Source organism: Protopterus annectens, chromosome 1.part2 (assembly GCF_019279795.1).
Source record: "Protopterus annectens isolate FY-2018-M chromosome 1.part2, PAN1.0, whole genome shotgun sequence".
Taxonomy (NCBI): domain Eukaryota; kingdom Metazoa; phylum Chordata; order Ceratodontiformes; family Protopteridae; genus Protopterus; species Protopterus annectens.
The window spans coordinates 939599260-939625172 of record NC_056727.1 but is presented as its reverse complement, the minus strand read 5'-3'; the positions used below and the strand labels follow the sequence as shown (position 1 = coordinate 939625172).

The following is a 25913-nucleotide window of genomic DNA, read 5'->3' as shown; positions in this document are numbered from 1 at the left end:
AACGTTTTACATCATGGTAGGACAAGACAAAATCCTAGGAATGATGTAGTTTTCACATGAAGAGCAATTGTTTCTGCAGTCTGCAGCTTAGGTAAGCAAGGTCTAGTATGACAAAAACAACATGAGTAACACAAGACCCAGGCATACATTTTGGATTACACAGCTTATTTGTGTCCCTAAGCATGTGTGATCCAAGGTCATTAACAATGATAAAATAAATGTCATCTCACAAGAATTGGGCCATACAAGTAGCCTGACCTTTCACTTTCATTGCTGTGAATGCTGCTTCTTTTTATCCTTAATCTTGTAATCAGAAGCTTTTCAATTATTCATCTAGTTAGATCATGGGTCATGTAATGAGCTGTATTTAGCTACAACTCTTCTGTGTTTTCTTTGAGGATAAAATATGTCTTTATATAGTATTTCTGCTTATTTATTTTCCACCTGAGAATCCATTCCTTTGGACAAATAATCAGATACTCTACTCAGCTACTGTCCAGATTTGTTATCCCCATTAGTGGTGTCAGATAATGTAATAACCATCATGCCTTCCAGTCCCAGCATTTAAATATGGCCTTTAGCTTGGCAAGTAATGTTTTAGCAACAAGGAACAATAGCAATCAAGTAAAAATGTGTTCCTTGGAATCATACTGCAAACATGCAATAAATCACAACAAGGATAAGTTTGTTTGTGTCTGTCGGCTTTTCCCGGTCAGGGGTCGCCACAGCGGAGCTCCGGTCCGCTAATGATTGGCAGTTGATTTTTATGTACCGGCTTGCTAGGCCTGACGCACAACCTTCAACGAAGGTATGCATGTCTCCACGCAGAAGACGCTCTAGCTGAGAATTGAACCGGACAGCGGCTTACTGTGAGGCGACAACACTACCGCAGCACCACCACCGCGGGTCACAACAAGGATAAGTACAGTATAGAAATGCAGTTACCAAAATACATCCAATATTTGTTAGAAAGCTATATTGAAGTATCTAAGGTTACAGGGAGAGGTGATTGTGTAGGGAGAGCCAAATCAAATGTGGATAATTCTGAACTGCATCCCTGCCTCACTGCAGCAGGTATGAGGACTGGTAATCACAACAGTATTTAACTTGTTGTTTAGAATTTAATCTGAAATTTTTAACATGCTGGGCATCAACATAGATATAAGTAATAAAAACACCCCTAATACTTAACAAGAGTCATGTCAATGACATTTCAATTTTTGTGTCCTGTCTGATGGTTTTCCTCGCTATGATGGCAGATGTGGAAGAAGTTGACAATAAATGTAAAATGATAAAAGTGTTTTTACAGCCATTTATTTTCCCAGGATATCATTTATAATGTTGGCATCTAACCTCAGTCATACACAGATACACAGCCACAGACATATGGACAAATACAAACAAAATGCATTTTGCACTGTATCTGTTTATAATAAACAAAACATCCATGTTTCTCATGTCAGAAAATTTGTATTTTCGGAACCTAAGGAAAAGTTTCATTATTCATTATTTCCTGAAAGATGTGCACTGCCTTTAGCAGCATTAAAATTAATTATCATGTTCCAAAACAGAATCTACTGGAAAAAGATTTATTGGCAAGGCCTTCTGCTTACTGTGATATGATGCTTTGTTTTTCTGAACACTAACTTGTACATTTAATACTGTTGCATTGCATTTGGGATCTTAGAGTGCCATTTGAGTTATTTCAGCAACTTAAGAGTAAATGAATACATATATGCATTTATTTGAGGATACTATGAACACTGCTAAATTCTAAAAATTTCATACATATGTATATATATATATATATATATATATATATATATATATATATATATATATATATTTCTTTTTCACAAAAATCTAGGATTTAGAAGGCTGCTTTGTCTGTCATCGAAGGAAAATAATGCATTTGAGAAAGACGACATAAGCTTGCAATAAACAGTATCCACACACACACACACACACACACACACACACACACACACACACACACACACACACACACACACACATATATTAATATAATGTCATAAACTTCTCCCATCTTGACGGATGTACTATGCAACCTGTGAAATAAAGCTTGCCAGACACTTTCATTACATCTTACGACTGGTTGTACAGAAGAAGAGTATTTGATACTGCTGATAGATGTAGATGTGCCTTTCCTTTTCAGTGAACATGCAAATGTGAATGTTGTCAAACAAGTCTGACAAGCAGCCGCTCAGCTTATTTTTATGTGCTAAGGCTTCAAGACAAAACACTGACATTCATACAGTGTTTCTTTTAATGAGCAGTTTATTTAGGGAGCTCATATTCTGTTTTCTTACCTTCTTCCTTCATATCCAGATCACAGCATATACATTAAAATATGTAATAGAATAGTCACATTTCTCCTTTAACTTGGTATATATACACAGCCATTCACATAGGCTATATGCGCTCCTATTTACTGGACAGGTAGTAAGTGCGAACAAAGGCAATTATGACAGACGTATTATACTCAAAGAAGAACTGATTGTCACTTCCTGCATTCTACAGTTCATGTATGGCTTGCAGTATTTAAATGAAGTAATTATCAATGGGTATAAATTACCAGTGTAGAATGTACGTTCAGGAGAATGTTTCAAGGCAGACTTAAATAGTACAACACTTGCATGCTGTTTGCCCTCCTGTGCATAACAATTAGTGTTACATATACAAAACATTTCTTATGAATAATGCATGCAGCAATTTTAGTCTGATGACTTTGCAGAAGTAACAACTCATAATACTGGTGATGTGAGAAAAAGGAATAATTTCATGTACTTGATTACTTCAAACTGATGGGGACTGACAGAGAGATAGAAAGACAGAATAACCTTTATAGAGGTTTTGAAACCTTAAGTTACCAAAAGAAATAAGTAAACAAACAAATACTTACAATTAATAAATTAACATCCTTTCTTCCTAAGCAAAAGGAATGCGTTATGTAGTACATAATATATCACCTACCTTAAATAACTAGCTATTTCCCTGTTCTGACAGAACTACTTTGCTGAGTTTCAATTCAACATTTTTATTAGCAACAGTCTTCTCTCCTGAATATTTCTCCACTCCTCCATAGATACTTTAGCTGAAAAATGCCTGATTACATTTCCCTTAGCAGAAACAATTTATGTTGAATACTAAGGTGATAAAAACACTTTTTCACTTAGCAGCTACATGCTTGCTTCATATATCAGTAGTCTAAATATTAGTCTTTCCTTTTTTGCAATCATCTTACTTTGGTATGTTTGTGTCACATACAGACCGCTGCTGTGTAAGAAAGCTCTCTTTCCGGCAGGATTGTGTTTTCAGGAAACTTGTGTTTCCCACTGAGTAATAGTTCTGATGTCAAAAATGAGGTCTATCTCTTTTTCTCTTTTTTGTCGAGGGTCTTCCCACAGTTAGTTTAACAGAGACAAACAAATGTAATAAAGGTTATTGATATGCACGCCTGGCATGTTCAGAAATGTTCTAGTCATTATCCTTTAAATACTTTAAGAAGACAAGAAGTATGGCCAAAAATAAACATCCCTGGGGTCAGAAAATGAAATGTACATGTTTCCTTGCTTTCTATATCCTGACATTGTGTACGACTTGTGACTGCTGTTGCTGTTTCCTATTTACTGTGAAACAATACTCTTGATCAAAGGTTACTGACCATTGTTGGTCATTTCTTCCTTTAAAGACAGTAGAGGGAGTTCAGAAAAGGGCACATGTGCTTTGTCTCCTCTTGCTTCTGGTGGTCACGCTAGAAACATAGCAAAATTACTCTCAAAAATAGATACAAAAATATCTTATACACTTGTGCTTATTTCTTTTCATAGCTAATGATTTGACTTTTTAATTTTCTGTTAGAACAAGATGCAACTGTCCCTTTACAGGACTGACTCTGCAATTCACTTTGAGTTAAATGAACTGTTAGCACCTTTTCTGCAAGAATACATTTCTAGATTCAGACTTAGATCTGAAGTAACTTACTCCATAATCCTTGTTTTCACTGCATCATCAGCTGTCAGCCTTTTTATTAAAGCATAAGCATGTATGTATATCTTCACAACTGTAAATTTTAATATTTCTGTGACAAACTTAACTTTTGCTTTAACAAAGTTATATTATCTTGGATGACTCTTAAGCACTTTCAGAAAGGCATATTATGTATTATTTGATTTAGCTCTGGTTGCTTTGCTAATGGTTTATGGATTGTTCTACCAACTAGTGATGTCTATATATATATATATATATATATATATATATATATATATATATACATACATATATATATATATATATATAGTACAGAAAGGTGTTCTGAAGTTTTAAGGCACTATATAATAACATCCCTCTTGCGTTTTGTACTCCAATCCTACTACCCCTCACTTATATACCGTGAGAACAGAATAAGTGATTATACTTCCTGCTGTTTATAGGTCTTCTCTAAAAAAGGAAACAACAATCTCAGATGCTTGTCTGATTAACAGTGTTTACATATGTTGTCAGACATCTTTGCTTCTGAAATTTATTATTGCTGTCTGCTGTTTTTTTTTCTAAAGACTTCACAACATAATGAATTTTACAACGATCACCGAAACTAATATGTTTGAGTGATGATTGGCTGACAATAATTCTACAAAAGTCTATTTAAAAATCATGGCTTTTGAAGAACTTTCTGGAATAATCAGCAAGAGGAACATAAAACTGGGTAACTCATGTGAGGATATTTCTCCCATCTACTTTGATTATTAAATATTTTAAATTAATGTATCAGTACAGTGAGGTAACTTGAATTAAGTAAAAGAATTATTATAACTGTTTCTGCAACAAATCCTGTGTTTTTTTCAGCAAAAAAATCCAGTGCTGCACACAAGCAAATTGTTGTTGGGTCATTATTTAACCAGTTCTTGTACCAGATCTATATTGCTTGTGATGTTTATGGTTTCTTTCTTGGTGGCTTCAAAGCCAATCAGTGAAGTCTGCTGCATTATCTTGCACCAAAAATTAGGATTGTAGGTAGGCAGCAAGGCAGAGAACCACATAGCACTATGGAGGAATGACCTAAAAGGTGCAGAAAAAGGGTATGTAGATTACTTTTTTAACAGCATGCAACTGAAGAAGCACAGTCTTTTGTTGTTGCTGTGTCTTTCAGCTTTTCCCGGTTAGGGGTCGCCATAGTGGAACTCCGGTCCGCTAATGATTGGCAGTAGATTTTTATGTGCCGAATTGCCAGCCCTGACACACAACCTTCAACGAAGGTACACCCATTCGCGCATGTCTTCACACAGAAGACGCTCTAGCTAAGAGTCGAACAGGACAACGTCTTACTGTGAGGCAACAATGCTACCGCAGCACCACCACCACAGTACTGAAGAAGCACAGTCTAAAGAATACATAAAGTTGTGCAAATGAGGATGAGAAAAGCAAGTTACAGTTAATAGTCATCAGGTGTAAAATGGAACAGACTATTATGTCTCAGTATAAAAGCAAAACACACTCCAAAATATGTGATGTAGCCAGCAAACATATCAGAAACATCTGCTGGCAGTTTCACTAACCAGTTTTTGATAATCTTAGTTGGTGGTTCTGCAGATGTGTGTCATGATTGCATACACAGTACAGAATGGTACCAGCAGATTAGTTGACATGTGTGGACCATAGACTAGAAATGAAGGAATGGTGGACTTCCAGTAATGTTGGATACCTAAAGGTATGTATAGCTTTTACCATGCATGCTACGTGGACCTGCCAGAGGCAGACTGGGGTTACTTTGGCTATATTGCAGGCATCAGTCTGTAGAATACTTAAGCCTTCATTGATACATTACTTCTATATGTGGATAAGAACATTTCCTTTCCCAGCACACTGGGAGGGACAGACACTACCATAGATGGCTTTGATGATATTGCTAACCTCCCCAAGGTCCTGAGAGCCATAGATTGTGCCATTATGGCAATAAAGACCCCAGACAGTGTCCATGAAAATCCATTCCATCAGCCTCTAGGTAGTGGGCAATACACAGGGGCTAATAACCCATGTATCTGCACAGTATTTTGGCAGTGCCCAGGATTCCCACATGTGACATATGATGCATCGGTACTGCCTCCTTCCGGATGGAAATATCCCGTAAGGCCACCTAACAGGTACGTGAAGACACTGCAGTACACCTTCATGCCAACAACAACATATATAATATGTACACATCATTAACCCTCCAGTTTAGTCCACCCCTGACCCGGATGATGTCAGTCTCATGTAATTAACAAAACATGGCTGCACAGTGGTATAACTTTGTCCATGTTCAAACCAGAAATGTGATATAGCATGTGTTCATCCCAAAGAAGTCCCAGTTCCACTGCCTTGGCACATTGCAGTATACCCTTGCTACAGCCTGTCAGATATTTGCAACATGCTACATAATGTAAAGTATGACATTATAACATCAAGCAGGTCAGACAGCAACCCTTAGAGCTTTCAACAGTGCAGCAACAGGATCTTTTGTGACCACCACCACATCTATAAACAACAACAACATAGTTGGCAGTGGACCAACAACAACAGCTGCACTACAGCCCTCCAGATGGTGTTGTGCACAGACTATAGCAGTACAAACAAAGCAATGATATCAAGTCCATCTCTAATGGCTTTTTCATATACAGAGTGACAGTGTGGTGTCATGCAACCAAATGATGCTTGCAGTGTTCTGTAATTACTGTGCTGGACACTGCATAGTCAAGTCAAACCATGCATCACACACACACACACACACACACACACACACACACGCACACACGCACACACGCACACATGCACACACACACACACACACACACACACACACACACACACACACACACACACACACACCTGCACGCATGTATGCTCACACACACACTCTGCATAGAAAGGGGGTGTTGAGGGTAACAGCCATCATCATTTATATAGATACTTTGGGATATATGAATACATAGTAGTCTACATTTCTGTGGGTGATGGGACCAAAGGACAATGAAGGAAGAGGCTGGCTTAAGAAGAGGAGGAGTCACAGTGGTATTAAATATGATTTCACTGGTGTGGATGAAGGTGCTACTGTGAGACTGTGCAGCAGGGTGACTATAATAAGGCCATGTGGGTGAATCACTGTGGGTGCAGCAGGGTGACTATGATGAGACCATGTGAGTGAAGCACTGTGGTTCTGTACAGTTGGGTGACTATGATAAGACCATGTGGGTGAAGCACTGTGGTTCTGTGCAGCAGGGTGACTATGATGAAACCATGTGGGTGAATCACTTTGGTAACAGTGGGATGACTACGATGAGACCATGTGGGTGAAGCACTGTGGTTGCAGCAGGGTGACTATGATGAGACCATGTGGGTGAAGCACTGTGGTTGCAGCAGGGGGACTACGATTAGACCATGTGGGTGAAGCACTGTGGTTGAAGCAGGGTGACTATAATAAGGCCATGTGGGTGAATCACTGTGGGTGCAGCAGGGTGACTATGATGAGACCATGTGAGTGAAGCACTGTGGTTCTGTACAGTTGGGTGACTATGATAAGACCATGTGGGTGAAGCACTGTGGTTCTGTGCAGCAGGGTGACTATGATGAAACCATGTGGGTGAATCACTTTGGTAACAGTGGGATGACTACGATGAGACCATGTGGGTGAAGCACTGTGGTTGCAGCAGGGTGACTATGATGAGACCATGTGGGTGAAGCACTGTGGTTGCAGCAGGGGGACTACGATTAGACCATGTGGGTGAAGCACTGTGGTTGAAGCAGGGTGACTACGATGAGACCATGTGGGTGAAGCACTCAATGCAACAGAGTCTTGATGCCATGGAAGTAGTACAGGTCCAGATGCCCCTGGGGTATGGATGTGGCATAACTTTCAAACAGGACTTGTACAGAGGTTGCACACTAAACCTTTCCTCGCAGTTGGCTCTGTTGCATTGCCAAACTTGCCATTGGTGTGGGCATTTTGGAGTCCAGTCATGGCAACTCTAGACTGTGTACATTGTCATGGTCATCATGTACATCCACCATGAGTAAACTCACATCTGTAGCCAAGGGAAATACTAGGGTATAAAACACTGATACAACACTGATTAACATCCCCTTGGAAGTGTGCCTGCTTTAAGTGAAACTAATAGCATTTGTGTAGATACCTCTTTTCCTTTGCAGATAACTATGATAATGTGCACTGCTGTTCTGCAAGATGAAAATTTGACTTTTTGTTTCTTCTTTGTGCACATGTTGCTATAGTTCTTTGTTGGGCTTTGGGAATCATTTTAGGCTTCTGCTTTCTTATACATGCATGTGGAGCTGTATTGTTGTACTGGCATTTGCATTTCCTCACACCTCTGTACATTATGTGATTGCTTGCCTATCTCTTTTGTCTTTCAGCACAGTCAGGCTATGCAGAGAATGCTGTCAACTGCCCCAGGAGATAGCAGAGACTAAAGGTATAGTGGGGTTTGTGGGACCTATAGTTCTTTATTGACTTATCACTGTAATATTACCACTGGCCCCTTATAACTAGTGTTAGGTTTCTCAATATTGTCTTCCTCCTACAGGTCATCATCATACACTAAACCATAGGTGCAATAGCTTTAGCCTAGTGCTGCCTGCTTCCAACCTGACAAAGGCTACGACTGAGGCTGGTGAGCAGGGTGGAAGTGCCACATCTGGGGAGGGTTGTAGCCCATTCCAAGCAGATAGTCTGCTCTAACTGCCTGCCCTGTTGTGCTGCAACTGAAGTGTATAGGGAATGCTCTGTTTGAGCCTGTGATGACCTGCTGGATCATCATTCAGCATCCTCCCCTGCGGCAAGTAGCAGTGCCATGAGACCACCATCTGTGGTTTTAGCACTTGCCAACAGCCAACTTGATCCAGGATATTTTGGGTCCCAGTAATGATCCCTTGAGTCTGTCTGCAGCTGACAGGCTGCTTGTACCCACTTCTATCTCAGAATATTTGTTTTCCTTTTGTTTGTGTATGTGTCTCCCATTTTTTCACCTGTTGCTTGTTCGCATCTGTCTCTGCTTTTCTGTTATCTTCCATGTGTGCCTGTGTGTCTGCTGTTACCATCCATTCCTACCCCTATTTCTTAGCATGTGAGTTCATGTAGTTGATAAACGTCTGTTGATTCCAACAGCCACATGTTTGCTGTATTGTGATGCGTCTATCCCCAAAATTATCTATTGTTGCCACTCCTCTTTTTTATGTCGATTATTTGGGAATGGAGCTCATTATGCATTTCTTTGGTACTATAAGTACATGATTCAGTTTTTGGAGTGCTTGAAGCACTCTTTATGTTTTTAGAGTTTTTATCTCAGGGTCAGCAATGCTTGTTTACAAGGTCATTGCTTCCATATGCAGGCATGAGGCTCTAACATTTAGTGAACATCTGTATTCTGCTTGCACTGTCCTCGCACATTTTGCAGAATGGCTGCAGGCTCATTGAACTGAAGAAATTACCGATTACATAAAAAAAATAAAGCAATGCCAAGAAGCCCATGAAATTTAAATAATAAATACAGGGGATCTTAGTGTGTAACTTTTATTGTTTCCTTAAAAGATTTGTGTTACTTCTAAATCAAAGTAGCTATTCATATAACATCATTGGGAAAATTAAAATTCTTCTTCAGTGGACTGATGGCAGTAGTGTGATGTAAGCTTTTTTAATATAGCTCAGTGCCTGTGCTTGCAAAAGAGGAAGAAGGGACATGTTGAGAGTTTTATCACAAACAAAGGAGAGTATCTAGCAGCCTGTGAGTTGATAAATGGTAAAGGGAGTTATTAGATGGAGAAAAATCAAAATATTCAAATATGTGCTCTCAGCTGTTAACTCAGTAGGACTGATGTGTGAGCTATATTCAGTTTGGCAAAGGGAAAGTTTTATGGCTGAGCACAAGTAGACCTGCTTACAGTGTTCTGAGAATCTGCTGAGCAGATAGAAACATGAAATGACATGTGAATTCATGGTGGATGAATAGCACTGGTCACACAGTAACTAAATGAATGTAAACTTAAAGACATGGAAGCTGCCATGGATCAGCAAGAAAAACGGCCTCCATAACAAGCCAGCTAAACATGGAATCTATGGAACAGTACTCACAAATGAATGGGTAATATAATTGACTAAGATATACAGGAAAACAGAGGTAGGTATACATGAGCTCCAAAATGAAGGACAACTACAAAAGGGATTTAACTAGGTCTGAAGAGCAGAGAGCAATATGGTACAGGATAAACAGTATGCAAATATGGTCTCTAATATGGGATCAGAAAATGAACTTTGTCCTTAGATAGTATTTAACCTCAACTTATTTACACTCTCAGGACAGAAAAGCAGATAATAAAATGGAGGTTTGGATGGAAGGTTCACTCTCTCTCTCACTCTCTCTCTCTCTCTCTCTCCATATGTTTTGACCTGTTTAAGGGCTTAACTTATATAAGAAGCCATTTGTGATTCCAAGTACCATATATTCTGAAAGGATGTTATTTTAACTTTGGAGTCATATTTACTTGGGCATGGAATAAAGGGAATATGCAAAGGATCAATGGTCAGGTTGTTATTTTTCTCCTGGTGAAAGAGTGGAAGATGCAAGTGAAGTTGTGTAGTCAGAGTGTGAGATTGGGCACAAAATGACTATACAGAATGATTAAATGTTATATATTAGAAGTCAGAAAATAAACTCTTAATATAGACTAGACAAAATTCATAGATTTTTATGGTCATGAATCTTATTAATTGTATTTGTTCAGCATAAACCCTAATATACAGTATACTGCAAATGGATGTTATATCAGATATCTCACACATCCATTTAAACAACAATTCTATAAAACAACAAACAACCTTTCCAAGTTTAACCCAGAAATGTTCATTACTGCACTATCATCTATTAACTACAACTTCCTAAAATTCCACCCCTTAGATGATGCTGTAAATGAATTCACTACAGCTTTTCTAAATGTCTTAAATAACCTTGCACCTCCTAGAAAGAAGAGACTAAAAACAAATAATGCAATCTGGCTATCCAAAAAAGTAGAATGTTAATGCAGGATAATGAAAAAAAAGGTTTACTATTGTTTATTTGAACGGAAAAACATTTAACGTTCAAATAAACAAATGGTAATACCGAAAGTAACTACCGTTCACAATGTCAAGCTAAATGCTCGATGCATTTTTGTCGAAACCACCACGTGATACCCATATAGGAGCTGATGTAAAACAAACTCCTATATAGCTATCACATTTTTGCAGGGGGACAAGCCCCCCTGCATCCCCCATGGGGGGGATGCTCCCCCCTACTTATATATTCTAACTCAGAGATCGCACTACAGTGGGGATGTGGATAAATTTCCATTCCCAAACTGTACTGCAATCTCCATGCAAATAGTCGATTTCCACTTATGCAAATGCAGTTGTGCATTCGCATTAGTGGAGCCGACTATCTGGTGCAAAACTGCTTGTGCATTCGACATTATGTTTTTCGGCACATTGCAGCTGATAGAATGTTGTTCGCACAAACAATAGTAAACCGAAAAAAACAATGGAAAGAATGGCAAAAATATGAAACACCTCACTAATCTTAAAAACTTCAGAATGCTTCATAATCATACTAAAAAGCAAATAAATGAAGACACAAAAAACTATACCATAATAAATTTCAGAATAATACTAAACACAACCCTAAAAAATATTGGACATCCAATAAAGATCTCTTATATCCCAGTGAAAAAATTCAACCCAAGCCTCTCTCCTTATAATTCACTACTCAAAACTGCAATACAGTTCAACACTTATTGTATAGATAGTATAGCATCTCTAACCAAGGATTAATCAAGATCTAATCCAGACCCTGCTCAGCAGGCACATATCACCATCTCCACTTTCACCTTCAAACCTGTGCACACATCCTATGTAAAACTACTCTTAAATAAACTTAAACTGTGCTCTTCAGCTGATGACCATCCAAGTGAGTACCTAATAATAGCAACCAATAGCATTTTCTATCCTGTCTCAATCCTTATAAATAAGTCAGTCCAGGAATCCCATGTTCCCTCTGTCTGGAAAAAGTCACACACTATATCTCTGTACAAATAAGCAAATTCAACAGACATTATTAACTTTAGACCTATAGCAATCGTATCTCCCCTCACCTAAATACTTGAAAAATGAATTAAAAAAGAAAACAATTGCTAGACTATTTCCTGCAGGAAAAACTCATATCTCCTGCACAAAATGGACTCCATCCTTCTCATAGTACTAGCACTGTCTTTTCCTTATTTCCAGTCTTGACTAAAGTCTTCATCACAGTTTGTGACAACAAACTTCTACCTCAAATATCCTCACTATGTCTCTTCAAGCCCACCCTTCTGTGGTTCAAAAGCTATCTGTCCAATAGGTATCAGTTAGTAAAATGGCACTCCATGCTCTCTCTTTACCTCCCAGTCACCATTGGTGTACCACAAAGCTCTATCCTAGGTCCCCTCCTCTTTACCATTTTCACCATCACCCTCTATACAGCCACACAACAGGCCACCCTAATACAATACAATACAATACACAGATGATTCCACTTTCATTTGTACATCTGATGACATGGTACACCTCCATGAAAATTACCCAGGAAGCTTTAACAGCCCCTGAAACATGGCTCCATAATTTGCAACTCACACTCAACCAAAAAAAGACCAAACTACTACTTTTTTCCCTAAATCTCTCTCTCTCACGAACCCCCCCCCCCCCAAAATTTAAAGTCTTTTCTCTTGATAATACAAACACTGAAATCACTTCTCATAGCAAATTGTTAGGGGTGATAGTGGATGACAGTCTTACATTTGACCTGAATACACAAAAGTTCATAAGAAAAACTCATCAAAAACTAGGGATGCTTTAAACAGCCGAACGCTTTCTCACTGATACAACTAAAACTACACTTGCCACTACAAATCTCCTCCTCACACTTCTTTACAGCTCTCCAGTCCTTACTAACCTCCAGGCTTCACAAAAATTAAAACTTGAACAATGCTTTAACAAAGTTGCTAAATTTCAGCAAATACCCCTTCAGAACCCACCACTGTGTAGCATTAAAAAGCCTAAACTGGTTAGAACTGCCTGATCAGTTCACATATATGCAGCTTCTTACCACCTATAACATTATCCAGCATCCTTCTGCTTGCCCAGCACTAAAGACCATTCTACGCAACTATGTTCCCAATCAGTCATTGCGATCCAGTGACCAAAAATTACCGTCTGTCTACAAACCTATCAAATCTGCTGGGCATTATCTCTACTCATATAAGGTTGCTAAGGCCTGGAACTACTTACCTGTATCCATCAGGTTAATGGGTCTATATGAATTCCACGAAAGCTTCCTTCTTTGAAGTTGTATTCATTGACACCAATTTCACGAAACTAACTTCAGTGAACAATGAAATCTTTTACATGGTAAGGAAGTGATTGGCCACCACCACAAAGCTGCTGTTTTCCCCCTTAGTGGGATCTCGGAGTTTGTATATTTAGTAAAGGGGGGTGTATGGGGCAAAGGCCCCCATTTGGGTGGGTTTGATTTAGTGCGATTCGTGTTTTTGCTGTGGTAGTGGCTAATGCTAACGTACCCTGTAAAAACTTTTGTTGTTCACTGAAGTTAGTTTCAGGGAATTGGTGTCAATGAATACAGATTCTAAGAAGGAAGCTTTCGCAGAAGTGATATAGACCCCAGGTTAATACCCTCCATCCCATTTTCAAAACCACTCTGAAAGTCTTCCTAACGAAAATCTGGGTCTGTTCTTGCTTAAACCAGGATAAACTATATCCCTAAATGTGAACAAGTACCTTTTCACTCCTTTTGGCAGTCAATATCATAGGTTATTCATTGGGGACTGTATATTAATATTAGGTAGAAACCAAACATGTGCACAGGATGTGAGTGACTTTTCAAATCTCACTGCAATAGAGGTGCAGTGATGTTTGAAAGTTACTAATTTTGGTAGAGAATAGTACCTTAGTGCCACTCATAAGAAGGCATTCTAATATAATAAGGAGAAGATTTCATATGCTTCTTCTGCATATGTAGTCAGAGATGGTTGTTAATTTTATGCCTGGAAAATTAATTTTCCTAAAAATTTCAAGATTAAATATGATATTGATACATTCTATGCAGATGCCTTGAATCTCTTTGATAGGGTGGTTTTCCAAACGGGTCTATATCACAATGTTGAACTTACAAAAGTTCGATAGTTGTAATATCGAACCGTTATGTTCGAAACCCAACAAAACCGAAAGCACAGAACAATGATTTTTTTCCCAGGGAAAAAATAATGCTGTTCCATGACAAAAAAAAACAAACAAAAAAAACTTAACCTTAAACCTAAACTGAAGTGAGGGGCTTCACCCCTCACACCCCCCAACGTGGGAGGCTATGCCCCCCCACTTAAATATACCAACTCCGAGATCGCACCATAGTGAAGGAAATAGCAAAAGCCCAAAAACGGCCCACTGATTTTTTTCCCTGGGAAAAAGTCATTGTGCTGTGGCTTCGCTATTTTCCACTTTCGGACTTTAGGGTTCAATATTACAATATTCAAACTTGTTTTAGTTCGACATTGTAATATAGATCCATTCCAAACTATTGCCTTGAATCTGATATTTTGCATAAAATGAGAATTCATACTATGTGAAATTCATGTTCTCTCATTCGAGATCAAAAAAAGTATTTAATAAACTTTTCCAAGTAGGGTAACTAGGTCTTACTCAATATAATACAATTTTAAACAGGACTTTAAATTTTCTAGGCCATACCTGTCCATGATTTTATCTTAATTACCAAGAGCCTTTGAAGTCATTAGGCAACTTTCAGTTAGCCCTCCATTCTATAGAAAGCTTATCTCATTTATTTATTTATTAATTTATTTATTTATGTTGACTGACTTAGTTCCACTAGGCATGGCTTATTTTCAGGATGAGTCCCAAGTTCGTATTCAAATTGACTTGGGAAAATTTGGCCAGTATACTGAGGAAATTCCCTTACTCTTTTCCAGTTTCTGGATTGGAGGGGCGGATACAAGGCAGAGGAAAGTAAGACACTAAAGCAGGATATAATTAAGAACAGTTATGGTAGAAAGGAGAAAAATAGTTAAAGTAAATATGGTTGAAGACATTGGTGTGTTGGTTATTACTTTCAGTTAGGGTGGTTTAAGTTCATAGGTGTTCATAGGTATATATTAGGCTAACAACCACCAAGGCTTTTATAGGCTTGCTGTCCAACCCAACCAAATTGTGTCCTTATGTGTCATTGTCATTTATTAGGAGAGGTCGTACCTCTCAGTCTCTTAGAGCAAGAAATTTAGACAAAGCCTTACAACATTGGGATACAAAGGCCCCAAAATAGGGACAAATTTTAAATATTGCTCTTATAAACTTAGAAAGTTGCTAGAGTAACAGGGTTTGTGTTAACATACATTTTATGAAGGATTTGAAATCTGAAACTCAAATGTATGTCATTATTTTTGACTTCAGTCCTCAAATCATCCCAGTGATTTACCAGAAAACCAAAAATTGTACAAGAAGCACGCCAAAAATATGAAGGAAAAATCTGGACATTCTGCAAAAATTTGGACAGTTGAGAGGTATGGAGGTGTGTATGTTAATTAAGAAGTTTCTAGAGGTTCTGGGGGGTTATTAGTTTGGGCATTACTGTCTCTGTCTATCAGAGTTAGGGTGGGGCCAGAGCTGAGGTGAATTTCTGATTTCCCATTGGTCAAGGGTTAGACTTAAATAGGGTTAGTGATGGACTCTGTTCACATGGTTGGGGGGTGTTTCAGAACATGTGGATCCTTTGAGATGGATATCTGTCTCACTAACATGTCTTATTTATATTACAAATGAAATTTAAATCGTTGGATCTAATGGTTATAATGCTGTTTGCTTTGCAGATGTTCAAAAGGTCTGTCAGAACTAGATCCGATCCATTGCCTTGGTGACTTTTGCAAAGACGTCTACCAGGTTTAGTAGGCATGATCTTCCCTTCACAAAGCCAAACTGAGTTGGGTCCAGTGTCTGAAGGTTGCACATATCTTTATTGATAATTTCCCTAATAATTTGTTCCATGGCTTTAATTGCATATTAACTAGTCAGACTAACAGGTTAGTAGTTTCTGGGGTTGGTTGATGGTCTACTCTTGAGAAGTAGGATAACCATTGCAGTCCTCTATTCTCATGGTACAAAGCCTGTTTTGAGGCTGTAGTTAAAAACTGACACAAATGGTCCAGATAGGGCATGTTTCAAGCTATTTAGGAAGCATCCTGGGATATTGTCAGGGGCCATTGATTCTGTGTTTTAGGCCTTAGTGAGAGCCACCAGGTCCAAGACCTGCTCCTTGTTAATAGTTCAGGGGGTATGCTAGAAGATATTTCATGCTGGGAGGTGGGGGGGGTTGTGAGGTGATGTTTGAGCTGAATTTGTCAGCCAGCAAATTCAATATGTCACTCTGCTCAGTGAACGTGGCACCATTGATTACCAGTTTGACACACTAATGTGTGCTGCCTTTGAGGTTTTGGACATGGCTGTAGAAGGCCTTGTGGTTATCTTCAGCCTGTGAGGGTACCTTGACCATAACTGGCCTTGTTGGACTTAATTAGCCCTGTCCTCTTACTTTCCTGTTTACTTTAATTAGACAGCTCCTATTATTATGGGAGTTGCTATTCCTGATTTTAGCCAAGACTTTTTTCTTTTTGTTATATACCCTATTAAAGTTAGGATTCCACCAGTGTGGTTTGTTTTTAGAGTTTGTTTTGGTCTTATTTCTAGAAGGTACAGCAGCTTCAATAAAGCCATTTATATGGTGGTCTAGGGTCTCTGTAAACAATTCCGCATAGGTTGCTGTGAACTCGAGGGTAAGAGGGTATTAAATTTTGGCAAACTATCACTTCATATAATATAGTTTTTTGGAATTGCTTCTGTTAAATGGTTTGCTGGGGTTACCAAGTTAATTTTTATTTTGAAGAAGACAGCTTTGTAGTCCGACCTTACCGCTGAAGACGTGACCCTGGTGGTTGGGAGGGTGCAACTCTCTCCCATATTGGTGAGTATCAGGTCCCGTATGCCTGAACCTCTGGTGGGTGTACACACTATCTGTTCAAGGGTATGTGTGTTAATAAAGTCCAGGAATCATTGTGCCTGCAAGTATGAGGCAGTTTATGTTTCCCGGTTTACAGAGGGGCAGTTAGTCTCCCATGAACAGGATATTTGGTTTAATGGTGAGTACCTCCAGTAGGTCTAGGAATGAGTTATGGTATTCTAGGATCATAGAGGATGACCTGTAGCTTGCTTGGATATGGTATGGGATCTTGTCATTGGTGATTTGCATGCGAATAAATTCCAGGGCCTTATCCTTTTTAACCAACCTAGAGTTATGCTTATTGCTAATGTAGATTGAGACCCCTCCATGTTTTGTCCTTGTCTGTGCAGCTGATGGTCTAAATGTGTGGAAAGCACTTAAGCCTTGCACTGTTGGAGTACTTTCTGTGGATTTAAACCAAGTCTCAGTAATGGCACAAATATCTATATTCTCCAGAGTGAGGAGAGCTTGTATGGTGAGGAGTTTCTTCTTTAGGCACCTAGCATTGATCAGTAACACCTTTAGGTTTTATGTGCTATGTTGGTAGGTTTGTTAATTTGACATTGCCTAAAAAAGCTGTAAGGGGGTGGATAAAGTTTTAGCCAATAATTCAGAAGCCTAGAGGAGGCAGGTGTAGACCATCCTTTGCAAAGCAGCATGGGTTGTTAACCATGGCCTCCCATGCTGACAAATATTGACTCTCCTTGGAAAGACACCAGAAAGTAAGACAATTATTGAAGTCAATCACCTTTAATTCATATTGTGACATCATCCTTGGTGAAGGTAGAATGCTGCTCAATACAAGGTACATACCTGCCTGAGACATATAGTCAGAGAGATCAAAAATGTATCTTCTCATATAGTCCAGGGAAGTAGGTCTCAGGTCATTAACACCCACACGGACTATAATAGAATTATACTGGTACCTGTGATGCAGTGACTTGAATGCATGCAGAACTTGGCAGAGCCTGGCTCCTGATAAGCAACTAACCATTATCTTCTCAATTTTTAGTCAGGTGAGTGTGGCATCTATGTGTCGTACAATGATGTCACCTATGACAAGAGTTCTGGGTAATGTGTTTGCTAGGCGTATGGGCTATGATCTTGGAGTTCCACTGAGTGTATGCATATTTCTGGTGTTTGATGCTGATTTTGGTGAGTGCTTTAGAGATTGCTGAGCATAGGCTTTGCTGTTTATAGGTTTAGGAAGTCTTTGATGTTTTTAAAAGTTGCTTTTTAGTGTCTCAGCATAAGTTGCTCTAAATGAAGTTTTGCTGAAAGAACAGCCTGAATCATAGCTGGTTGAAGGAGCTAAGTTTTATTGCAATCTTTTAATTAATTAGGAGCTTTCCTTGTGAAAAACAATGATAGAATATGTATTTCTGTTCTGCAGATGTTAGTGGAGAGAGGCACAGACAACTGTCATAACCTAAGATGTCCAGTTTGTGATAATACATCACCTATTAAAGAAATCAGTTTACAAAGGTCAGAAACAAGATCTGTAGCCAGGACTCATGCCACAGCTGGAACTACTGGAAGCATTCCTGGTAGTATCCAAATGTTTGCAAACACAAGAATACTTTTGATGGGGATTGTGTTTAAAAATACTGAAAAAAATTTACAAGTATTTGGGACAGTGTTATGAAGTCACTTAGCTCTGTGGTCGAGAATGACAGGCCAATTACATACCTATGAAAAAACATATTTAGTAATGTAACTTTGGATTTATGTGACCTAACTCAGACCCAACTCGGGTTTTTATAAAGCAATTTATAAAGCAATTTAATTGTGAGAAAACAGTAAGGTGATAGTCCAGACAGGGTGTACAGACAGGGTGTTTTCTTTAATGCCTACACTATGTGTACACTAAGTGTACCCGATATGTATTCAAGATGTACCTTACAAGACACCTGCAACAGCTGGAAAGACCACATAAGTACCTCACCAAGAGGATTACTGGCCTCAAACAGATGCCCTATGCAGCCCGACTGAAGAAACTCCAGCTGTACTCGGTTGCATACCGCTTACTCAGAGGTAATCGCTGCCTGACATACAAGGCCATGTCCAACCCAGAATTGATGGACATGCTCCACCTGAAAAAAAACAAATCCCTGAGAGTCACACGCTCTAGGGATCTAAACCTCACCACAATGATAAATAGGACTTGCTGGCGGGATAGATTCCTGTCCCAGAGACTCCCCATGCTTTGGAACAGGATTCCAGTCTAGATTAGGCAGAGCCCCTCACTAACACTCTTCAAGAGAAACCTTAACGAGTGGATGGGAAACAGAAAATTTACCCCGGGGATCATTGCAGTGGCTCTGCTGGACAGAGGCACAGGGAATTAATGGCTCTGCTGGACAGAGGCACATGGAACTAATCTAAGGGGGCAGCGAAAACCAACACATTCTGGCTAGGCTTACAGATGCCCTCGGGCAGATAGCCTAGTACTTAACTATGAACCTATGAGCCTATGAACATCCTTACCACATTTTTTGTGCTTTCTAGTCACTTGGAGAAATATTACACTAAATGTACATTTAGTCTGCACTTTGTGGTAACAACCGTCATGAACCCCCCTTGATATTTAAGGCTGTAAGAAAATCAGTAGGAAAACAAAAATTAGGAGGAAGAAGATGTGAGTTATGCTTGTGTTGTCTGTTCACTCAGAATGGTGTATACTTAGTGTAGGCATTAATAATTCCCAGGGAGTGTCTATGATTGAAGTTTGTATGAAAGTTTAATGCAACAATAATGGACTAATCTTTTAAATATGTTAAAGGAAATCATACTTTTACAAAAAGTTTCATATGAGTTTTAGAAAGATGATTTTTTTATTATTTTTCATTATTAAGTATTTTAGGATGTATAGTTTTTTTTTCTTTATGCATTTATTGATATTTCTGTACCAGGGTAGTGCACTGATCCCAAATGGGCCATTTGCAGGCAGAGCTCAGGTGAATAGGATCACATAAGAAATCAACAAAACATATGTACAGATACAAGGATATGCTAAACAAAGCAAATATATTTACTAGTGCATGGATATGCTACAACATTTAGTTCAAGAAGCAGTACAGTCATTTCTATAACTTTTAGAAAATTAACTGTTAGTCATTTTCTTTATTTGTGTATGAGGTTTTCTTTGAAATCCAATTAATGAGGTGTCTTAGTTAATGATTTAGAAAATGAAGGATGAGGGTTAACCTGTGTGCCAGAGTGAAGCACAACTCTCTACTCACTATGACAGAGTTGTATTGCTTGATGAAAATGGTCTTTAGAAACACACATAATTAGCATTATGCTGAAGTCCATTACATGCTCTGGTGAGCTTCTATGAACTGCCAATTGGAGCAGTTGTAACAAAACAAAATGATGTGCTCACCGTACCTTTCCATCTGTGTTGTCCATTTTCATTCTTCTTCAACATGTGGGTTCAGATCTGATTCTTGGATCTGACTTGATTCCTTTTTACAGCTCATGGATACTGCAAACTCTTGAACTTCTGCTTTTATCTTACCCATAATGCTCTAGTCCCCTTCCATATTTCAGATCTTGCTTGCTGCTCTTTATAGCTAAATAATAATGTAAGCATAATAATGGTTGTATGAGAAACCACTATCTGGAGCTAAAAAAAAAAAAACAGGAACATTGGTTGCTGTGGTATCTTCATATTCTTCCAGAGGTCATAAACAAGAAAGGTAGAGGTTGGAGGAAGAGGAGGAAGAATGAAAATGGACAACACAGATGGAACGTTATGGTGAGTACATAACTTCTTTATCTGATGTTGTCAATTTTTGTTGATTCCTCAACATGTGGGACAGAGTCTCCAACTACCTGATCCCCGGGTGGACCCCAATAAATGGTATTCCTCAATACTGTTGGGACAAAGGTTGCTCTTCCCCCAGAGACCATATCAACTTTGTAATGAGTAAAAAAAGTATGAGGATTAGCCCAAGTAGCCACAGCACAAATATTGCCCATAGAAGACCTGGATAGAAGTACACAAGAGGTTGCCATGGATCTAGTTGAATGAGCCCTCAAGGTTTTTGGCAGGGGTAAACCAAATTTGTAGCAGACAAAGAAAACAAAATCAAATGTAGCTGCAATTCTGCTCTCAATGCAATACTCCAGGAAATTAATTAGTAAAATACAGAAATAAAATAATTGTGTTTTACTACTTGGTTTCCTGGACTATTGCATTGAGCACAGAATTGCAGTTAGGTTTGGATAGTAGTTGTGATATTTCGTGTAAAGACAAAGGAGTGTGGTTGTGCTGTCAAAGAAGACATAATCAGTTAGCCATTTAGCTAACATTATCTTCATAACTGGCTTTCCCAATCTTAATTCTGAAAAGAAGAAAAATAATTGATCTGATTTTCTGGATTTTCTGAATTTTTCAGTTCTATGCCGATAGAAACTTTATTGTCTGTGAACATCCAACAAATGCAAAATGTATTCCCCTTTGTTTGAGAAATTTGGGAAGAAGACTGGAAGGTTGATTGATTAATGTTGGATCCTGACACCACCTTAGGAAGAAAAGATGGATCAGTTCATAAGGACACCCCATATTTTATGAAAAATTAATTAAGGACGTTTATCAAAATTATAGTTTTCCAAGTTAAAATCTTTAATTCACATCTTGCAGCCCATACAAAAAATGAATGAGTCAGGGCTTGTAACACTAAGTTCAAATCCCACAATGTAATAGGATATTTAAATGGAGGTCCTAGTAAAATGTTCCTTTTATAAATGCCTTGCAGAGTTATGATGAAGCGAAGGTAGAATTGTCAACTCCAACATGAAAATTAGAAATGGCAGCTAATTGTAATTTAACCATTGAGGAACTAGCCTCTTCTTTAAAAACAGTAGCCAAAAATTCAAGAACTGTGGGTACAGGCGCTGAAAAAGGGTCACTGTTTTTCTGTTGTGTCCCCCAAAAAAATCTTTTCCATTTAGTCTTGCAAATCTTCCTACTGGAAGCTTTGTGGGAAGACAAAATAATGTGACAGTGGATGAGAGCCTCAGCTGTCTAGCTATCACAGGAATTGGAGAAACCATGTGGTCAACTTTAGGCCCAAAATGTCTGGGTATATCATGTCTGTTGGGTGACACAGAATGTCTGGAATTGGATCCAGGGTCCAAAGAGGATGAACTAAATGAGGCCAAAGGAAGGAGAACCAAATGTAATGAGGCCAATAAGGGGCAATGAGGATTACTGTGCTCTTCAGTCGAGATGCTTTCTGAAGAAACTTGAGGATCAGAGGAGTTGGAGAGTAAGCATATAGGAGACTGGGGGTCAATTGTGGAGGAGAGAATCTCTCAGTGACTCCCGAGGTTGGAGGGATCAGGGCAAAAAACTTCTGCACTTGTTGTTGCGGGGAGACATAATGAGATTGCAGCATGGTTGGCCACATTGATGGAATATCTTCTCCACAAATTTCTTGTTGAGAGACCACTCATAAGGCAATAGAATGGACCTGCTCAAGTTGTCTGCTATCATTTTGAATTTCCCTGGAATGTGCATTACTATCAGAGATCAATTGGATGAGCTCACCCATTGCCACACTCTTAGAACGTCTAGACAAAAGGGGTAAGATCTGGTTCCTCCTTGTTTATTGATGTACCAGACTACTGCCATATTGTCTACCTGAATCACAATAGTCCCTAAAGGGAGAGAGTCTTGAAAAGCCTGCAGTGCTAGAACTGCTCTCATCTCAAGGAAGGTGATATGCATGTTGGCCTCTTCTGTGGATCAGGTGTCTTGGACTGTCTTCCCCAAGAAGTGCCCCCCCCCCACCTGAATTGCGATGCATCTGTGGTGACAATGGCCTTGGGCTGAGGGAGTATAAAAGGCCGACCTTGTAAAATCTGATCTAAACAAATCCACCACAGTCGAAAAACATGCACCCACTGCAGACAGGGTATTACCATCTTGCTCACACATGTAGAGTGTGTCTTTAACTTTAGGATCAAACAAAGAACTTCCATTAAAAGGTGCATTGGTAAAAGAGGACATGAAGGGCTCTGCAAAATCACACAAGTTCATCCAGGCATGTCTTCTAATGGAAATGCTTGAACCTGCCACCCTTGTGAAATGAGCCTCATAGACAAATTTTCAATGGACTGTAAGGTAGCCAACTGTGAGGTAAGGGTCTATATTAGCACAGTGAAAGCACAGGTCAGTGAATGCCTGTTCGTTGTTCAATGAACATTGAACTGTCATTTCTGTGAACGGCCACTTCAGCAAATTTTTTCCCAGGGAAAAATTGCTTGGCCAAGCAGAAACAAGACAGGATTACAAACCTGTCAAAGTGTGCCCCCCACACTCCCCCTAACTAAATATACCAACTCCAAAATTGCATTAAGGTGGGGAAAAGGGCTATTCCATGATGATGGCCAAGCAATTTTTTTCCCCTAGGAAAAAAAATGCTGTTGTGACCGTTTGCAGAAATGATCATTCACTGTTTATTGGCTGGTGAACAGGCATTCACTGACCTGTGCTTTACTGTGCTAATATAGACCCATGAGGCAATGAAAGTCTGTCCCTCAGCAGTTTTTGCTCCTGAGAAGGATTTGGAGAGTTCTTTAGTCAAATCCCTGTGTAGTCTGGTGAAGTGCACCAAATAAATTGGTGATCTAAGTATGAAAGTCATTGAAAGTCATTGAAGCATAAACAAGCTTCTCAAATCTGTCCAATGCCCTAGAGTCCCTTTTAGGGGGATGAAAAGATAAATTCTGCTCCACGAGTTCTTTCTTTGTGGCCACTGCTATGACCATGACATCTGCTGGTACTCCTTTCCTCCAGAACTCTTTTCCGTTTGGTGGTGTCAAAATCCTATTTGGTTTCTTAGGGATCATCTCAACAGAATTGGGTTCCTTCCATGCCCCCTGAGACATCAAATCAATGAGCTCATTGGCGGGTGGAGTCACCCAGGAAATAGATGGGTCAGACCCAAATGCCTACCTCTTGTGAAGGGTTATTGGTAGATCATATAAAACACCAATGGCCAGCATGAAGAGTACATCAAGCACTTGTAAAGTAAAAATCAAGTATTATTTACATGAAATACTTTATTCAGACCGGTTTCGGCTAACCAGCCTTCTAAAGTGAGAAAGCATTTACAAGTGCTTGATGTACTCTTCATGCTGGCCATTGGTGTTTTATATTGTCAATGGTTTGGCCATGCATTTCCGTACGTGCAGAGCGTTGGGTTGCTTCTTTTATTGGTAGATCAACCACCCCTTTGCTTAAGGTTCTCCAGAATGTCTCCAAAGGAGACATCATCAGGTGGTGATTTTGGGGACACTTCTTGTTCATCAAAATTTGTATCTTCTGTGATTGACTCCTGAGGGGATTCTAAGTGGTTTCTCTTGGACCTTCTCTTCCTAGGGACTTCTTCAGTGGGGTGCTCTGGAGAAGTATCAGAAGATATAAGTATAACCTGCTGGGTAGCATGGAGACTTTGGGCTGGCTGTCCCTGTAGAGTAGAGTGATGAGGCTCAAGGCACAAAGACATATGACAACCAGAAGGCAGATCCCAGGGGAGTGGAATCATTTGTTCTCTAGAAGTGAATACTCTCTTTATCACCTCAAAGGCAGAATGTCCTTTGGAAAAGGAATCTGACTCAGCCAAAAAGACATGTTTCTGGACCATCAGCTCCCTCTGAATCTAAGGCAGTCTGCCCAAGACAGAAGTTTGAGCTGTTCAGTGCTGAAGACCTGATGGGGAAAGATGGCTCTGACAGCTTCAGAGTTGGCTGTAGCATCTTGGAGCTGACAATGGTACTTTGGCTCCAAGAGTCATCTGGCTCCAACACATCCAGAGCTGGTCCACTCAGAGAAGGTAGCTGAGCCGAAGATAAAACAATCTTCATATCTGATACAGATGATCATGGAAGGCTCAGATTCAAGGGGTCCTAAGCCAAAGGATGGATCTGAGAAAGATCCAAGATGGGTGGAGGAATACTAATGATGATGTCCTGACTCAAAGGGGTAGGAGCCAGGAGAACTCCCATCTGTATCTGTGCTGATAGGAACTTCCTCATCATTTTATCCACATCTGCCTCTGTAAGACATCTGGAAGAATGGAAAGAAGTGGCTAGTGAAGGGGACCTATAGTGGCAGCACCTCTCTAAAAAGGGGTATGGTAGTCAAGAGGGGACAGTGTCTGGAGAGAGCATATATCAAGTGCAGGGGAGTTCTTTTGAATCTGAAATAACTGGATCCAAAGAGGCAGACCTTGTATCTGAAACTGTTGGATCTGAGGATTTTGTCTATGGATCTGACCATTTTAAGATCTTCCTGGCTGGCTCATTGGTCGGATTGGATGAAGGATTAGAGGATCCAAAAGGTTCTGGTAATTATTTTCTCAACTCTTTGCCTTGGAGAGTTGAGCTCCAGTCAGTGACTCTGAAAAGTTGTAGGATGAAGTCCCTTCAAAATCAGTTTATTTTCCTATGATTACTAAAGACTTGGATTAAAGGACTTGCAAATGTCGCAAGGGACTTTCAATTGTGCAGGGCTCAAAAAATATACACAAGAGTCATGGGCATCAGACTAAGGGACCTTGTGCTTGCATTCTTTACACTTTTTGAAACCCAAAGTTTTAACAGCTATTATACCTGTAAACTACCAAAAGACAATAAGGCATTAATAAGGTAGAAAACTTTTTTTTTTAAGTCTAAAAAGAAAAGAAACTACCAACAATGGTAGAATGAATTACCATAATAGTAAAAGAGAAAGTTGGGGAAAAACTGCCA

The 25913-nt window shown here is 39.3% G+C and overlaps 1 protein-coding gene across 1 annotated transcript in view; it reads right to left on the bottom strand.

Moving 5' to 3' along the window:
- LOC122792090 (gap junction beta-3 protein-like) overlaps positions 1–3212 on the bottom strand; it is a 431372-nt gene extending 428160 nt beyond the window's left edge. The window contains exon 1 of the mRNA XM_044059881.1: positions 2995–3212. The gene's annotated coding sequence lies outside the window, so the exon portion shown is untranslated. The remainder of the gene's footprint in view (positions 1–2994) is intronic.
- Between the last annotated feature and the right edge of the window lie 22701 nt (positions 3213–25913).